Source organism: Haliaeetus albicilla, chromosome 6 (genome assembly GCF_947461875.1).
Source record: "Haliaeetus albicilla chromosome 6, bHalAlb1.1, whole genome shotgun sequence".
In the NCBI taxonomy this organism is placed as follows: Eukaryota; Metazoa; Chordata; class Aves; order Accipitriformes; family Accipitridae; genus Haliaeetus; species Haliaeetus albicilla.
In genome coordinates, this window is record NC_091488.1 from 151,480 (window position 1) to 168,310 (window position 16,831).

The 16,831-nt window shown below is 49.9% G+C and overlaps 1 long non-coding RNA gene across 2 annotated transcripts; it reads right to left on the reverse strand.

Annotated features, from left to right (window-relative positions):
* Positions 1 to 605: 605 nt before the first annotated feature.
* LOC138685615 (uncharacterized) lies at positions 606 to 9,078 on the reverse strand. 2 transcript variants are annotated; one of them, XR_011324914.1, is made up of 4 exons: positions 8,735 to 9,078; positions 5,709 to 5,767; positions 3,091 to 3,189; positions 606 to 768 (listed from the first exon to the last, which is right to left on the reverse strand). It is a non-coding gene; the product is annotated as an uncharacterized lncRNA (long non-coding RNA). The 2 variants fall into 2 exon arrangements; XR_011324913.1 differs by lacking the exon at positions 5,709 to 5,767 and having other exon boundaries at positions 614 to 768; positions 8,735 to 9,074.
* Positions 9,079 to 16,831: the final 7,753 nt, after the last annotated feature.

A 16,831-nucleotide genomic window follows, 5' to 3' on the forward strand; every position in this document is an offset into this window, starting at 1 on the left:
CGTCTTTGCTCCCTACAGGAGCGTGGCTCCGCACTCCTTGCCGCTCCCGCCAGCGAGCGTCACAATTGCCCTTTGCTGCCTGCAACACGCAGTACCTGCGCGGCCCCAGTACTACTGCCGCTTACAGCGCGAGAGGCGCTCGCTATAAAGCGGCAATGAAGAACAAGGACGGCCCGTCAAGATGGCAGGAGGAACATAGAGAGCCTCCAGCATTAGCCAGGCAGGGCTTGCAACTCACCTCGTGTCGTGGTTTAACGCCAGCCAGCAACAAAGCCCCACGCGACCGCTCACTCGCTCCCCCGCCCCCAGTGGGACGGGGAGACAATCGGAAGGGCGAAAGTGAGAAAACTCGTGGCTTGAAACGAAAACAGTTTAATCATTTAAAAGAAACAACAACAACTTGTAAGGAAAAGAAGAAAAAAAAATGACAGAGAATGGGGTGCAGGCAGCATGCCAGGGGTCTGGAGCCTGACGGATGATGGGGGGGGGGTGTGTGTGTGTGGAATATGGAGGAGGGAAAGGAAGCCGGGTGGGGGGACAGGAGATAGAAGAGCAGGGGATGCGGGGGGAAACAACTCGCGTGGGTTAAAAACTCGAATGGGTGAAGGGGGCGGGCTGAAGCAGCGGGGAGCATATATGGGGGAGAAACACACGCCGGGGAGAGGGTAGGTGAGGGTACAGAGGTGCATGGGGGGACACGGGTGGGGATGACCTACCCCAGGGAGGCCACCCAGGATGATCCACAGCAGGTAACTCACCTGGGATAACCTGCAACAGAGCATCCACACCAGATCATCCACACTGGGAGGACCCCCAGCAACGCCCCTCAAACTGCTTGTGCTTCATCCCCAATCTTCCCCTAACGGGGGAGTTTTTTGCTTTTTCAAAATACTCAGTTTGGGGTGTGTTTCAGTGCTTTTCCACAACATAAAAGGGGGTGATCTTTTGGTTGTGGGTTTGTGCATGAAAATGGGGTGGGTTTTTTGCTTTCCAGCTGCACAAATCCAGGCGGATTTGGCTTTCCCAGGAGTCCCAAAGTCGTTTGGTTTTTTCCGTTGCAGCCCCAGAATCAGAGGGTTTGGGGTTGTCCTGGTTTCGGCTGGAATAAAGTTCATTTTCTTCTGAGTAGCTGGTACAGGGCCATTTTGGATTTAGGATGAGAATAATGTTGACAACACACCGATGCTGTAGTTGTTGCTAAGCAGTGTTTATACTAAGTCAAGGACCTTCCAGCTTCTCATACCGCCCTGCCAGCAGAGGCTGGGGGTGCACAAGAAGAGTCGCTGAGCTAAAGCAGGATTCCAGGTAAACAGGTCAGCTCGAAATACACCACCTCCTTTAAAAGTTAAGAGCTATCTGAACACTTAAAATCAGCATTTAGGCTAATCGATACCATTTTGAACACCTTCTTAGCATACAAGTAAACACTCTTGCCGGTGCTGGAAAACGTCTCCTCCCTTCCTTACAGCACTGCTGCAGGGAGATAACCCTGGGAGGCTGCGGGACGAGGTCGTACGCAATCAGAATCTACGCTTACGGATCCACCGCAACAGCTACAGCCCTTGCGCTCCTGCTGCTGCCGCTTTGCATCTTGCTTGTTTGGTGAATAAAGCCGAAAGTGAAGTGGAAAACTCCAAAGAGCAAAATGAAAAATAAAGAATAAATCTCAATAATTCACTTTACACTAAAAAGGTGTGCCCATGTTTATACACGTCCAATAAAAATACTTATACTGTAAAAGTATTTGATTTTTCCTTTTCCATTACCTTAACTTGCACAGCTCTGAATTCATACCATTGAATTATCTCTCTCCAAAGTACACAGTTATAACGCAACTAGGGGTTTTTGTGCGTGTTACAGAACGCGGAGGGACACCTGGCCAGCTGAGCTGCCCAAGAGAGGTGCTACTGAACTGCCAGGGAAACACACCATTGAAAGCCAGACAGAAAGAAAGTACTTCAGAGCACTCCGTCAAAACATCAGGAAAAAATCCCCATAACATTCAGTTGCCTCTCTTTTTAAACATTTAGAAAAATACCTAACTGCTTACGTACACCTAACATCATATACTACAGCTATTTGGCAGTTACAGTTTAAACAATGCAAGTCAATTTGTAAAATCCCCAGTGCTGCAATACCTCAGACTACCAAAAAGGACTGGCGGATTCCCTAATGCTTTTGGCAGTACCGAAGCATGCAGAGCAACACGTTTTCATGTTATCTCGACTGTTACAACTGAGAAACCAAAGACCAGTGATGCCATCAACTTTAGGAAGATGGGCTGCGCTTGGGTCTTTGGAAGGAAATTGACTTTTTTTTTTTTTCTTTTTTTAAAGAGAGTGAAAAGTCTCGTTACTGATGACTTCTACTGTCAAGTCGATCACCTCTGAAGATCCACTCTGATGGGAAGTTCATAAAACAAAATTTCTTTGAGAGAGAAAGACTTCCATTCTGGAAAATCTCTTTCCAACTGAAGTCAAAATTACACACTGTAGGTTAAAGGAAAAAATACATTACTGAAGCAGTAACTCATCAAAAACACCTCAGGACTCACTGTCACTAGTTACAAGGCTGCTAATGCTTCCTGGGAAAGCCTGGACAACACACAGGTGCGACGCCCGTTTGTCCTGTCTTGTCCACGTCTCTTCTTTGACCTTGATTGCTTTTAGTACAGATGCTAATTATCTCCGTAACGTTTTTGAGTACTACTATAAGATATTTAAAAAAAAAAAAAAAAAATCATTGACTGTAAAAGCATAAAGCTTTTATCGTGAAAACAAAGTCTGTTTCTTCTGAACAGCTGAACTCTTACGAACAGTTTCTTCCCTCTTTTAGTACAAAATTATTTTCACAGTATCATTTACTAGCAAGCACACAGCAACAGAAGATTATGCTTTCAGGAAGAGAAAATAAACTGAGGGAAGTAAACTTTGTATAGGTGTAACATGCTCCGGAACAGAACTTATTTTTAGTATTTGTGTTAAAATATTTCATGTAAAAAAAAGTAGAAGGAGAGTTGGCACACTCTCAACGTTAAAGTCCATACCGCAAGTACCTTTGGAAAAATGCAGACACACGTCGTAGGCGTACCTTGTACTTGCAGGCCACTACGGAATCTTTCCATCTGTCTCGTACCGTCACGGCAGAAGAAAGGGCAACCACGGCGAAACAGTGCCAGCTGACATCCAGCTGAGAGAAGAAGAAAAAACATTAGCACAAAGCTGGGTAGGAATCCAAAGCTGCCTTTTTTTTTTTTTGTGAAGGTTTGCGAAGACAGTACGACTGAGCGGAGGAAAAAGTATTTTTGCGTCATCTTCGGTACAGTTGTTGACACAGGCCACTAGAGCTTTTGCATTTTTTCAGACAACTGTGCCTTTTTTTTTTTCCTTTCTTTTTTGACTCATTGGCAACTTTACTTTCACTAGAACTCACTTTCCTAGATATACGCAGGTGACAGACATAGAGACCTACATACATTTTCTCAAGCCTTAGTATAGCCGAGGCTTCATCACCCTATACGTCGCAAGTTGAGTAGTTTTGCTAAAGAGCACAGCAACACATCTGTCCTTGTGAACTGCCTCGTTGCAAAAAAGGAATCATTTTTTCCAGGCCGTTGCTCCAAACGGTCAAGATCTTTTAAAACCGCAGTTGTGCCACCAAACCCGCTCAGGGTCCCTCCTAGCTTTTGACCGCCCTGAGATTTAACAGGCACACGCTCCATTCCATCTTCCAACAGCAAAAATACGTTAACGCTCTCGGACCCAGAGCGCAACCCTACGGATGTCCACGCACACACCCTGCCGTTTTGATGAGGAGCCACCGAGCAGCCCTGCGAGCACAGCTGCACGCGCCAGATCGGTTTCCCCTACGCCGTGAGTTACCGGTTCCGTGAACGTAGTTTCTGACGCTTTAAACCGAAAACCGTATCTCGACGCTTCGCCACAGCAGAAACGACCCATCGCTAGAACGCTACAAAAACGCAGTAACACCAACTGCAAACCCACAGCAGCAACAGCTCCAGAAATATTTAGACCAGGAACAAGGGAGAAAAATAAAACAGCTTCATCTCACGCACAGGGGAGCGGCAGGCAGAGAAAAGGGTCGGCATTCTGAGCCCTTACAGAAAACGGGCATTCTCCTTCCATTCCTCGGCCCGTCCGTGAAGGTCTAAATACCGCAACACTACCACGGCAACGTCGAGAGTAGGGCACGGCAGCCCTGCCACTGGACTTGCCACTGACCCATGCTATTTACGTAGCAGGACGTGTACGCAGAGGGACACGTTTTGCCACACACAGCCCTGAACTTCCTGAAAATTTACGTTTACCGAAAAAAGCCATTTGGAACATATTGCCAAACAACGTTCGGCAAGAAAGCTTTGATGCCTTTGACACACGCAAGTTTCTGGTCACTTGCTATTTGCTTCCTGTTGCTGCTGCTGTTCTTCCTTCAGAAATTCTACTCGTCGCCAAGTTATTCACTACTGGTTCAAGCATTTGCCTTCCTGGTATTACCAGCACATTCACAGAGGCAAGTAACTTAATTGCTCTTCTACAATTATCCAAACGACAATTACAGCCACGAAAGAGAAGGAGAGGTCAGGCAGCACAAGAGCTCTGCAGGCTGGCACCAGTCAATATTGCACTCTCTAAAATCAAACAACAACAAAACAAAACCGTGACCCTGTAGCCGCCTTTTTTTTTTTTTTCTTTCTTCTTCTTGCAGAGCTCATCCCTGCCTCAGCATTTTGTCTTGTCAGAGCATGAAGCGCCGGTGATGCGTACCCTGACGACTTCTGCGTGTGATGAATGCCTGTTCCGAAATAATCCAGATCTGCAAGACTGGTGTCATTTATACGGTTTTAATCATCATAACTCAAATTTTATTTACTCACGCATTTGTGAGGAAACTAATTAACTTTTAGACACTGCCTCTCCTTTTTTTGGGGGGTGGGGGTGGAAATGTGTTAGAGACCGAAAAACATTACGATTCAGAGCTCCCAACCACGAGGGAGTGGTGGAGAAATCAATGAAAGCAAAGACCAACAGCAGCAACATCAACTGAAAGTTGGCTTTAATTCCGATCACGTACTTAAGCGACTCTCCAAGTCTATGCCTCGGTCCTAGGAATGACTAGTCCCTTTTTGGAAGGACAAATTTTTTCCACTTAAAAGTCCTAGACTGAAGACTCCGCTGAACGGAATGGGGATTGTCCCACGGGACAACATGCCATCAACACTCTTAATGGGGAAGGAAAAAAAAAAACCCCAAATAAAAATCAAGTTTAAGTACCAGTTCCCATCATGTTTCGCTCATTACATTTCTACTGGCATCTAGGTGCTCAAAAATGAACTACGGGGACACCACATATTCCTAAAAATTCAGTTATACATAAAAAAGTAAAAGGCTATTTCCAGCTTGCCCATCAAATCAGTACGAACAGAGAGAAGAGAAACACTCGACCCTGAAGAAGCTAACAGGCAGCTCTGAATTTACCAGACAGGAAATTTCATTCTTTCCCCTGAAACAAAAACACATCAAGGGACCAGTTCAGGAACAGGGCACGATCTGTGAACAGCAATTTTTCCATCACCCTTTCTGCACTAGCAGCAAATTTGCCTTCTCTGTGGGTTTAACGTGGAGCATCTGTAGCGCCCTCGAACTCGCAAGTGTTTCTCTCCGCTCCCCCAGCCCGATACGTGCGATTACCTGAGCAGCAAGCGGAACTGACCACGCAGGATTTTCTTCGTGTGACGCGGAAGGTTACGCTGGGAGAAGAGGAGACAAAGAAATGAACCTGCTTGTCACACCCAGCCATCGGTGAAAAGACAGGGGAGGATTCTGCCGGAAGGGCTCTGCACCCCAGGAGCTCCCGCCGGCCGGTTTCTCTCCCCTTTGCCCGGTACCGAGGGGACGACGACACCTCGCCCGCGCCCCCTCGCAGGGGGGGCTGCCCCAGGAGAGACGGGGGACCCCCACCTCGCTTCTGCCCGCGGGAACGGACCGGGAGAGACCCTCCACGCAGAGAGAGGAGCGCGGCGTGGATTGCATGCCCGAGGGAAGAGGCCGGGCTCCCCGCTGGCAGAAGGACAACTCACCTCCCTGCTGCTCGGAGCGGCTCGCTGCGGACAGCCCTGCCCGCGCCCGGCCGCTCTTCCGCCGTGCTGGGAGCGCAGTCCGGCCGACGGACGCTCCAGCGAAAAGACGCTCCAGCTAATCGCGCCTCCTGCTCCTTACAGCCGCAGGTACTTTTGCCTCTGGCTAATGCACGCTCCAGACAGCGGACACCCCGCCTCGTTCCAGCTCCCGCTTGCTACAGTTCTGGCTCGTTGAAGCCCCAGCTCCGCACTGAAGCTCCGGCTGATTTCAGCTGCTTCTCCTTACAAGCTCCAGCTACGTGCAACGGTCTGGGCTTTCCATAAGGTTGTATATCAACTGCTGTCAAAACTGGAGCATTGGGATTAAACATCAGAGTTGCACGCCGAATAAATATTCGTTAGTTTGCGCGATTAATTACTTAACAACTATTCTGAGCAGCGCAGAAAGAAGAGCTGGACTCAAAGAGGGCACGTGGGGTCTGAAAAGCGCCTTTCCCCCCCACAGACCATCACAGATGTTGAGTTCGGCCTGCTGCGTGCCGGACTCCCAAACTTCGGCGTCCGACACAACCAGACCCCCATCTCCGGGGAGGGTCCACGCACCCTGCCCGCCCCCCGCTTCCCCCCGTAGCCCCCAACACCCTCCCACCCGCCTGCAAAACCAGCCAAGCCGGCTCCCGCTTTTGGACCCCGCACCAGCTGACTCGGGGCCCGTTTGGGAGCCAAAAAACCCGGCTGCTGAGCCCGTTCTCAAGGCCCAAACACGCAGGGCCGGACCTCTGTTTCTGGGCCCAAAGCCGCGCAGCTCGGTCTGTTTCCGAGCCCCCACATCAGCCACGCGAGCCTGTTGTCAAGCCCCAGGAACAGAAAACTTGTTCTCCATTTCTGACCCTGCAGTGCCCACGGGCGACGCCGAGCGTAAGCCACCCCACAGCCCTGCACCCCCGGGGCCCCACACGTAGTTTCGGGGAGTGCTCGGGACCTGCGGAGGGCCCGGCCCCACGCCTCTGCGGGGCAGCCCCAGCACAGGCAGGGCGTCGCTTCACGATTGCCGTTTCAGGCTTTATTTCCCCGCCATCACCGGCACGGCCAGGCCCCCACCCCAAACCCCCAGCCGAAGCACCCCCGCGGGTAGCCGGGCCCAGCCACCCAGAAAACAAGAAAACCAAAGAGGGTACAAGACAGAGACCGTGGGGAAAGGCAAGGAGAAGGACACAGAAACAGAGAGAGCGCGCGAGGGATAGGGAGCAGGACAGAGAGATGGAGCAAGAAAGGAAAAAAGGACGGGAGGCAGAACCAAGGGAAAGAGAGACAAGGACGGAGAGCAGGACAAAGGGACGGAAGAGGAAAAAAAAAATAGCGACGGGCTGCAGGACAGAGATGAAGGGATTAAATAGACACCGGGAGCATGACAGAAGGACACAGAGAGACAAAAGGGACAAAGAGCAGGCCAGCATCGGAGGGGAAAAAACCAACTGCGATGGGCAGCGGGAGAGAGAGACGGAAAAAGAAAAAAGTACTGAGGAACAGAAAAAAGAAAGAAGCGACAGCTAGCTGGACAGGCAGACACAGTTAGAAAGGGCGGGAGAGGGAATGGGGCAGAGAAAGACAGACAGAAAAGGCAGCGAAAGAAAGCAAGGCAGAGGAACAGCAAGGCGGGGCGGGGGGGGAAGGGACAGGGGTCTGGACAGAGATGGAGAAATAAGCAGCAGGGACAGAGGAAAAGAGACAGAAAGAGGGACAGGGAACATGGCAGAGAAGGAAAACTCAGGACAGCGGCAGGACGGAGATAAAAAACTGGGACGGTCCTCAGGACAGAGAGGAATACGAATGTCCCGCAGGGAGCGGGACAAAGGGATACAGCGAGAAACGACGGGACAGGAAGCAAGACAGCGCGACAGACAAGAACAATGAGAACGAGAGAGAGAGAGAGACTGACAGAGAGAGAGAGACTGACAGAGAGAGAGACCGTGAGAAGCACAGGGGGTTGGGAAACTTAGAAAGAGAGGTATCAGGAGCCCTGCAGAGAGAGGGAGGGTGAATAAAAAAGGGGCAGGAAGCAGCACAAAGGGTCACAGAGAGTAAGAGATGAACAGGAAGGAGGACGGGGACAGTGAGATCCAGAATGACAAAAATAAACAGCAACAGCGAGCAAGACAAAGGGATAGAAACAGAAAGTAGGAAGAAGAGAGATAGGAAGGCAGGGACACAGAGCGGCACGTACAGGCGCAGAGAGGAAAAGAACGCCAGGGCAACAGGCCAGAGAAATTGGGAGGCGGGGAAAGAGGCGGATGCAGATCAGGACAAGGAGATGGAAAAGGAAAAAACAGCGACTGGCTGCAGGACAAAGACGGGGATGGGGCGGGGGGAGAGGGAGAGGGAGCAGGACAAGAACGCAGAGAGAAAAAGAAAGGGGGGCAGTCGAATGAGAGAGAGAGAGAGGAAGGGGGGGAGGAAGAGGGAGCAGGACAAGAGAATAGACAGAAGAGAGGAGGCACAGGGAAGCAAAATAAACAAACAAACAAACAAAAAAACAAACGTCACAGCAGCATGAGAAAGCGAGGCGGTCAGGAGAGGGGGAGGGAGGGACCGGGAGGCACAAGAGGAGCGACAGGGCCCCGAGGGCCCAGGACGCACCACAGCTCTCGCTCTTGGAGCTGCCAGGAGACCTTGCCAGTTCAGACGCTTCTTTCTCCTTCTCTCCTCCCTTGCTCTTCTGTAACTCCAGTCGCTTGGCTGTCCTCCACATAACGGAACACGCGAGCGCCTCGCAGCTCTTACGAGATGAGGCCTCCTAGACACGTAGCCTCGCTCGCTCGCTCACTATGTGGCCGTACCGCGCTGCTGGTCATGCATACAGACCCTGGCGGTCTGACCTGCTGTGGACTACGAGGCGGGATCCTCCCACACCCAGAGAGGCAGGCTCTCTCTTGCCTGCAGCGGGAGGCAGCTGCCAGCCAGATGGCCTGCCGTTTCTTCTTCTTTACCTTTCTGTGGCCTCTCCAGCTTCAGCAGCTCCCGTCCACAGCCAGTAAGCGCTCCGCCTGTCCCTCTGTGCTCCCGCGCCGTGAGGAGAGGGAGGCCAGGCAGAGACAGCCCACGCAAGCCTGAGGCTGCTGCAGTCAACGGCATCCCCGGGGACGAACGGACAACCGCACTCACAGCGTGGCCTCTGGGAGAGGGAAAGAGGCAGCAGCGACCGTTATTACCGTAGCTCGACCCTGGCCGGAGCCCCTCCTTCCGCAGGGGCTTCCGCAGACGCCGCTCGTTCCCCGCGCCGCTGCTAACGGCACCCACGTTCAGGGAGACTCGAGAACATCGCAGGGCCAGCTTGCTGCCCTCACGACAGGGCCCGGGGGCTGCCTGTGGCTACAGCGCAGGCTTCAGGGGAGGGGCTGGAGCTGGGGGCAGCCGCACGGGCCGAGCGAAGGCGCCGGGGGAGCTCCGGCGACTCGGGGAGGCGCCCGCTGGCCGCGCCTGGGGGGTGCCCGCCTCCGTCCCCTCTTCCCTTCTATCGGCTCTCGGGGAACTGCCCGGCGCTGCCCCGGCCCGGCTCGCCTCCGGCGGACCGGGAGCCTGCCGCGGCGGCCGCTTCGCAGCTTCCCGTCCCGCCAGCCCTGGGCGGCCAGCGGACAGGAGGCACCCCCCGCCACTGCCACCGCCCCCGCCGGAGGGGATCGCTCGCCTCACCCGCGGTCCCGGCGCTCGCCCGCTGCCGCTGAGACCCCCGCCCTGCGCACCACCACGCTGCTCCCAGGGACCGCGCATGCGCCGGAGGGGTCAGAGCAGCGAGCGAACGCCGGGCTGCCCCACGCGCAGGACGGCGCATGCGCCCGGGAGGCGCGTCCGCACGGCTGGTCGGGGAGCGGGCGCGGCGGGAAGCCCGCGGAAAACCACGCGAAACCGGTAACGCTCCTGCGTCTGACCTGGTCGGACTCCGGGGGCCGCGGCGGCAGCGAGGACTACGCCGCGCCCGAGAGCCACGCTGCCGCCCGGCCGCCGAGTCCGCGAAAACTACAGCTCCCGGCATGCCCCGGGAGGCAGCCTGCCCTGCTGCCTGGCCCCGAGGGGACGCCGCTTCCGTTTCCGCCCACGCCAGCGCAGCCGCAGTTCCGCCGAGCCCCCAGCGCCGCTCCGGGCAGCTCCGGCGCGCTTTCGCCGCCCGGCTCCGGCACGGCGCGGCACCCCCCGCCCGGCTCCGGCTCCGGCTCCGGGCAGCGCCCGCCGCCGCCGCTTCGGCACGGCACGGCGCGGCCCCGCCACCGCTCCGTGCGTCCGACACGGACCCCGCCGTCCCCCTCGGGGCTTTCCCCGGAACCCGCCGGCCGACTGCGCAGCCCCGCCACGGGGTCCGGTGACACCCCCCCGCGCGCTCACGTGCTCACAGCCGCACTGTGAGCCCCCCCCCCCCCCCCGCGCGCACGTGCTCCCAGCCGCCCTGTGAGCCCCCAGGGCCCCCGGCCTCGGCACAGGCGGCCCCCACCCCCCCCCGGGCCACCCCCGCCTCCGACGTTCGCGGTCCGAGGGGCGCCCGGCCCCGCTCACCTTCTCCCGAGGGGCAGCCGCACCCCGGCCGCCGCTCCGCTCCGCTCCGCTCCTGCCTGGGCTCCCACCGGCCCCGCCCCGGCCCCTCCCCCGGCAGCCCCCCCTGGCCAGGGAGCGGCCGTCCCCATCAGCCTCACTGCCCGCACCTGCGGCTCCTCCAGCCCCGGCCCGCAGCTGTGGTACCCAAATCCGGAACAAAACTCCTCAACACCAATGTGAACTTAAGCAGCAGGCACTTCCTTGATTGAATGAAAGATGTCAAGAGTCAGCTGATTGGGAAGAGCTGTTAACTGGGGTCAAAATACAGATTTTAATACCCCTCTTATTTTAGTTCTAAGACTTGGCCATTGCCAGGTATCATCTTTTCCATTTACCCAGGTCCACCAGCGAGGCCACAAGGGAGATTTCTTCCAGAGAGAGGATAGAGTTATTAAGTCTAAAGTCCACGAGTTGCCTTTCTCCTTCATGAAAAGGTGAGTGGATCATATATCATCACTAGTCACCCAAGCAGTTAAGCCTGAACTTTTCACCTGTCCTTTAATACAGTCAACTCCAAGCGAAATTTTTTCCGTTTGGTCCCGAAGAGGGGACCAAAGATCATGTCAAATATTATTATGCTTTCTGCAAATACATCCCCATCTTAGAGCTTTAGCTACTAGAGAAAGTCTTTGGAGTTTGGGGTCAGAAGAGCTGCAAGTATAAGCCTTCATTCAGCTCTGTTTAGGATCTGTGATTTTTCTCTGGTTGTCTAAACCAGTCTAAATTTCCATAGATGGTCCCGACTCTGGGTGGCTCGAAAAAGGATCCTGGAACTCCAGTAAATTCTAGACATCGTTTTATAGTTTCAATATGATCCCAAGTTCCTTTTTGCACTTGTCTCTACGGTTTTGGCAACTGACAGCCCCAAGGGGTGCTTGTACAACTTTCTCCCGAAGGGCGATTAAATGAATTCTTTTGTCCATGAGGTGGATGGTTTGGTAACGTTATAATTCACAACGCTATAATTCCTTCTTTCAAATTTAAAAAAAATAATTGCCTTTTAAATCCATCCCATTTAATTTGCTAAAATGATTCTCATTGTTCTGCATCTTTTCTCAAGTTTTGGTTAAATTCAATGTCAGTATTCCCCACGGAACTAGATTTTCATCTGACTTTGGAATCGGAAGGCAGGCTGTTACTGAGGTTAAATTTTGTGTCTTTACAAAACTTTGAATCAGTTACAAAACTAGATTATTTTTTTTTTTAATCCAAATTACAAAAACGGTTAATCTCAAGATTAATAGCTCAAACAATAATTGTTTCATTTTGTTTATCTCATGTTTAGAACCCCTCAAAAAAAATGCATACGCCCTCTAAACACACAAAAAGATTATTGCCCTCGACAATATTCCTAATAGCAACCCCAATATTATCAACTTTACACAGCTGTTTTCCCAAACAGATAACGTGAAACTTACTTATAGATTTTCAGTTTTAAAGGGCCAGTTTCTTTAGACTTCCGGTTTCTTGTTGGTGCTTTCTTTATTCTTGAATAATGAAGCCAAGGTTCTTCTCCCAGACCTTTACTGCTATAAGGGTTGTTAAAATGACTCGATACGGTCCTTTCCACTTCTCAGTGATTTTATATATATTCAATCTCCTGGTCGGAAGGGATGCGCTGCTACGTCCAGTTCTAAGGGTCCAGCTGTGGAGACATACTGACAAAGTTCTTGAAAAGAATTGCTTAAAGAAATCATAACACCTTTTAAAAACATATCTCCAAAGGGACTCAAGATACTCAGAACATAGGACTCTTGATACGGTCTTTCATACAACATTTCATAATGACTTAAATTTTCTTTCTCTTCTGGCTATACTCTGATTCTTAATAGAGCCATGGGTAATGCTTTAACCCATGTGAGGAGTGAGGTTTCCTGACAAATTTTACTCGACTGTTGCTTAAGGGTATAGTTCATTCTCTCTCTCTCTCTCGCTCTCTCCCTCTCCCCCCCCCCCTCCCCCTGCCCCCCCACTTGCTTGTGGTCTATATGGGGTGTGAGTGATAGTCTCAATCTATAGATAATACTTTGCTCAACTTGTCTCACAATCTTTGCTATAAAATGAGGGCCATTGTCAGATGACATTCCTACAGGCACCCCATATTTTGGTATTATCTCTTTGAGCAAGACTTTGAGTACTTCCCTTGCTTTGTTGGTGCGACAAGGGAAAGCCTCGGGCCACCCAGTAAAGATATCAACTAAAACTAGGATATATCCTTCTTTTCAAGGCAATTCTATACAATCAATTTGCTAATATTCTCCTAAAAAATTTCCTTATTTCATAATCCCAAAGATGATCTTACTACTGATTCGGGGATATTTTTATATATAAATTTCACATCCGCTTCTAATTGTTTAAACAATCTTTGTCATATTTCACTTTCTGTTCCCCAATATACTTTGTGATGTTCAGCTCGGCCAACTTCTCTTATTATTGTGGGTGGGACTATTATTTGACCTGTCGGTGTTACAGCCTATCCTGTTCCATTTTGTTAGCCTGCAATCTAATAATTAATTCTTCATCTTTTTCGTTATAATTCGGAGTTTCTTTAGGCAATTTTGTACTTTTCTCTGGAACTAGTGCTAGGATGCCTTTTTCCGCAGCCTCTTTAGCAGCTTTATCAGCCAGTCGGTTACCTGCGTTAGGACCGGTCTTACCTAACTGATGTGCTTTACAGTGCATTATCGTGACTGCTGTTGGTTTTGGAACGGTTTCTAACAATTTCGGTATTTGTTCTGCGTGCCGAGTGGTGGTTCCTTGTGCAGATAACGGTCCTCTTTCTCTCCGTATCGCTCCATGTGCACGTACTACTCCAGAAGCATACTTTTGAGTCTGTCCAAGTGTTGACTCGCTTTCCTTGACTTAGTTCCAGAGCTCGAATAAGAGCTATCAATTCAGCCTTTTGGGCAGATATCGTCGAAGGCAAAGTTGGCAACGCAATTACCTCCTCGGTAGTTATTGTCTATCTTGATAAACGTTTTCCTTCACAGATGGAACCGCTTCCGTCGGCATATAGTTCCCAATCTGTTTCTTCTAGCGGCACATCTCAGAGATCCAGTCAGCTGGAGTAAACTCTTTCGATTGTCTGCAAGCAGTCACGTTCCAGTTCTCCTTTAACTTGATCAGTTGTTGAAAATGCAACAGGGTTAACGGTGGTAGTAGTTTTTAGGTAAACATCATCTTGTTCCAGCAACGCCACTTGGTATTTCAGCATTCTGCTAGGGGATAACCAATGCCCCCCTTTCTGTTTTAGCACAACAGTTATCATACGGGAAACGTACAGTAATCCTTTGTCCTCTAATCCTTTGTCCTCAGGTGAACTTACGAGCTTCCTGGATCAGTAGCACAGTTGCAGCGACGGCTCTCGGACGACCAGATCATCCCAGACTCACATTACCTAATCGCTTCGAGAAGTAGGCCACAGCTCGCCCACTTGGCCCTAAATATTGGGCCAGGCTACCCAGAGCTACACCTCTTCTTTCATGAGCAAAAAGTTCAAGTGTCTTTGTGAGATCTGGCAGGCCTAGGGCTGGCACCCCTATTACAGCCTGTTTCCATTCTTGGAAAGTAGCTTTCTCGGCATCGGTCCAATCCGTTGTTTGAGGTTTTGAGCTGCTCCTATAAAGGTCGGGCCAGCAAGCCACAATTTATAATCTACAGGTGACACCACTCAACCATTCCCGGAAATGCTCGTCATTCATTTTTTTAGTCTTAGGTTCGGGGAGACGACAAACTGCCTCTTTTCTCTCAGTTCCCAATTGTCTCTGTCCTTTTAGGATTTTAAAACTCAAATAAGTTTCTTCTTTCTGGGTTATTTGGTTTTTTTCTTTTGACACTCGATATCCACTGATTCCCCAACAGTTCAAAAAGTTAATAGTTGACTTTGTGCATTGTTCTTCCGTCTCAGCTACAATTAACAGATCATCCACATATTTCAGCAAGATTTCTTGATTATTTTCTTTCTTCCAAATCCCTAATTCTCGTGCCAATTGATTTCCAAACACGGTAAGACTATTCTTAAAGCCTTGAGGCAAGCCTGTCCACGTATATGGTGTTTTTCTCCCAGTCTCAGGATTTTCCCATTCCAAAGCAAAAACCTCTTGACTATTGGGATCCAAGGGAATACGGAAAAAGGCATCTTTTCCGTCTAACACTGTGAACCATTCTTGTTTCTCCGTTAGGGTTGTTAACAAAGTATAAGGATTTGCTACTACCGGATGAATATCTTGTACTATTTGATTTATTGCTCTGAGGAGGTCTTGAACTCATCTATCATCTTTTTCATTAGCCTTTTAACAGGCAAGATCGGGGTGTTATATCTGGATTCACATTCTATTAACAATTTGTATCTTAAAAATTTTTGTATTAGCATTACTAACCCTTTCCGACTTTCCGGTTTTAGGGGGTATCGTTTAATTCTTACCGGATTCGATCCTGGCTTTAAATCAACTCTCACAGGTTCTGCTTTTTGGATTTACCAGGAACTTCCCAGTCCAGATGATTGGAATTACAGCATTATACTTTGACTGGTATAATCTTCTGCTGTCGGTAACCGTCCTGTTAAACAACAAAGCCACTGCTTCGATACGTTTAGTTTCTGGAATTAAAGTTTTAATCTCTCCACTTTTAAATTTAATTTCTGCCTCTAAGTTCTCCAATAGATCTCTCCTTAACAGGATTTTAGGAGAATTTGGCACATAAAAAAACTGCTGAGTGACCCGTTGCTTTCCTAATTTCATTGTTAAAGATTTAAAGAAGGGTCTAGTTGCTCGTTCACTTGTTGCACCGACACCACCAATTTCTTCAAAACTTAACTCTCCCTCTAAGGTATTTAAAACTGAAAAGGTGACCCTAGTGTCAATTCAAATTCAATTTTCTGTTCTCCCAGTTTAGCTGTAACCAGAGGTTGTGCTGGGAGACTCGCCTCCGGTCCCCGTCAGATACGTTCACTTAAAAAGAACAAATCTACATATGGCGCTTTATTCCATTTACTCTCTCTCCTACAAAACAACAGTAACTGCAATATAGTATTGTAACTCAAAGTTCTGTTTGTTTACCATTTTTCCTGCAATTCACCCCAATGTGCCAATAAACGTCCCAACGGTGATGTTTTTGGTAACTTTTCATCAGCAGTTCTGTTTCCTGCACTCTTATTCTTAAACAATTTTGCTAATGCCATTATACTTATATACATTCAAATACCAAATACCAAAGAAATGCAAATGACAATTGTCCCAAATAATACACAAAGTCCAACCCAGCAATATGACTTACAGGCAGACGCCTAGGCTTCCGCTGCAGACGGGTACCCTCCAAGCCCCAACCCTGCGAAGCTTTCGCCGCGCCTCACGGGCGGGCTTTCCAAACAAATTCCAAAGAAGCAGCGCCTTACCTTTTTTCCAGGGAACGCTGCGAGGAGCTTTGCGAGTCGAGGGTGATGGTTCTCCCCGAGAACACCTCGGTGCCGGCCGGAGTTCGATCGACGCTCGATCTCGTCCAGTCTCACTCGCAAGGTCCCATCTGGGTCACCAAAACCGTTACCGAAATCCGGAATAAAACTCCTTAACACCAACGTGAAGTTAAGAAGCAGGCACTTTGTTTATCGCAGCGCTGGGGACACGGGGGATCGCTCCTCCAAAGGCGTGTCCCGCTTAGTATCAAAATCCATCAGTTTTTACAGACTTTTCTTGTCAGGTCATTGTTACCTAAGCTCCTTCCGTAAAAATGCATACTCTGCTCGTTCTTAAATTTAACCTTTATAATGATCGGTCCTTTGATTATATAACCTTATCAATATTCTTACTTAAAAACAATCATTGGTCAGTTACACTTAGCTCTGCTGACTGGAATCTTCGATACTCAAATCGAGATGGGAAGGGTAAGGGGGTTTCCAAGCAGCAAACTGGTGTCCACGACCGTTTCCTTAGTTTCCTGAAACAGAACGTAGAAAAACCCGTAACTTCCTGGTGAGGTTTCTAGGGTTAGCTATTTCAAACTTTAACAATATTAAGGTTCCTAGAGTCACGCGAACACAGTTCCTAAAGTTTCTATGGCTACGTTTCAAACTTAACGATCCTATACGTTATGCTTCACAATTTTACTTCTTAATCAAACCTAACTCTTCTATGGGATTAAATTTTGATTTCTTTA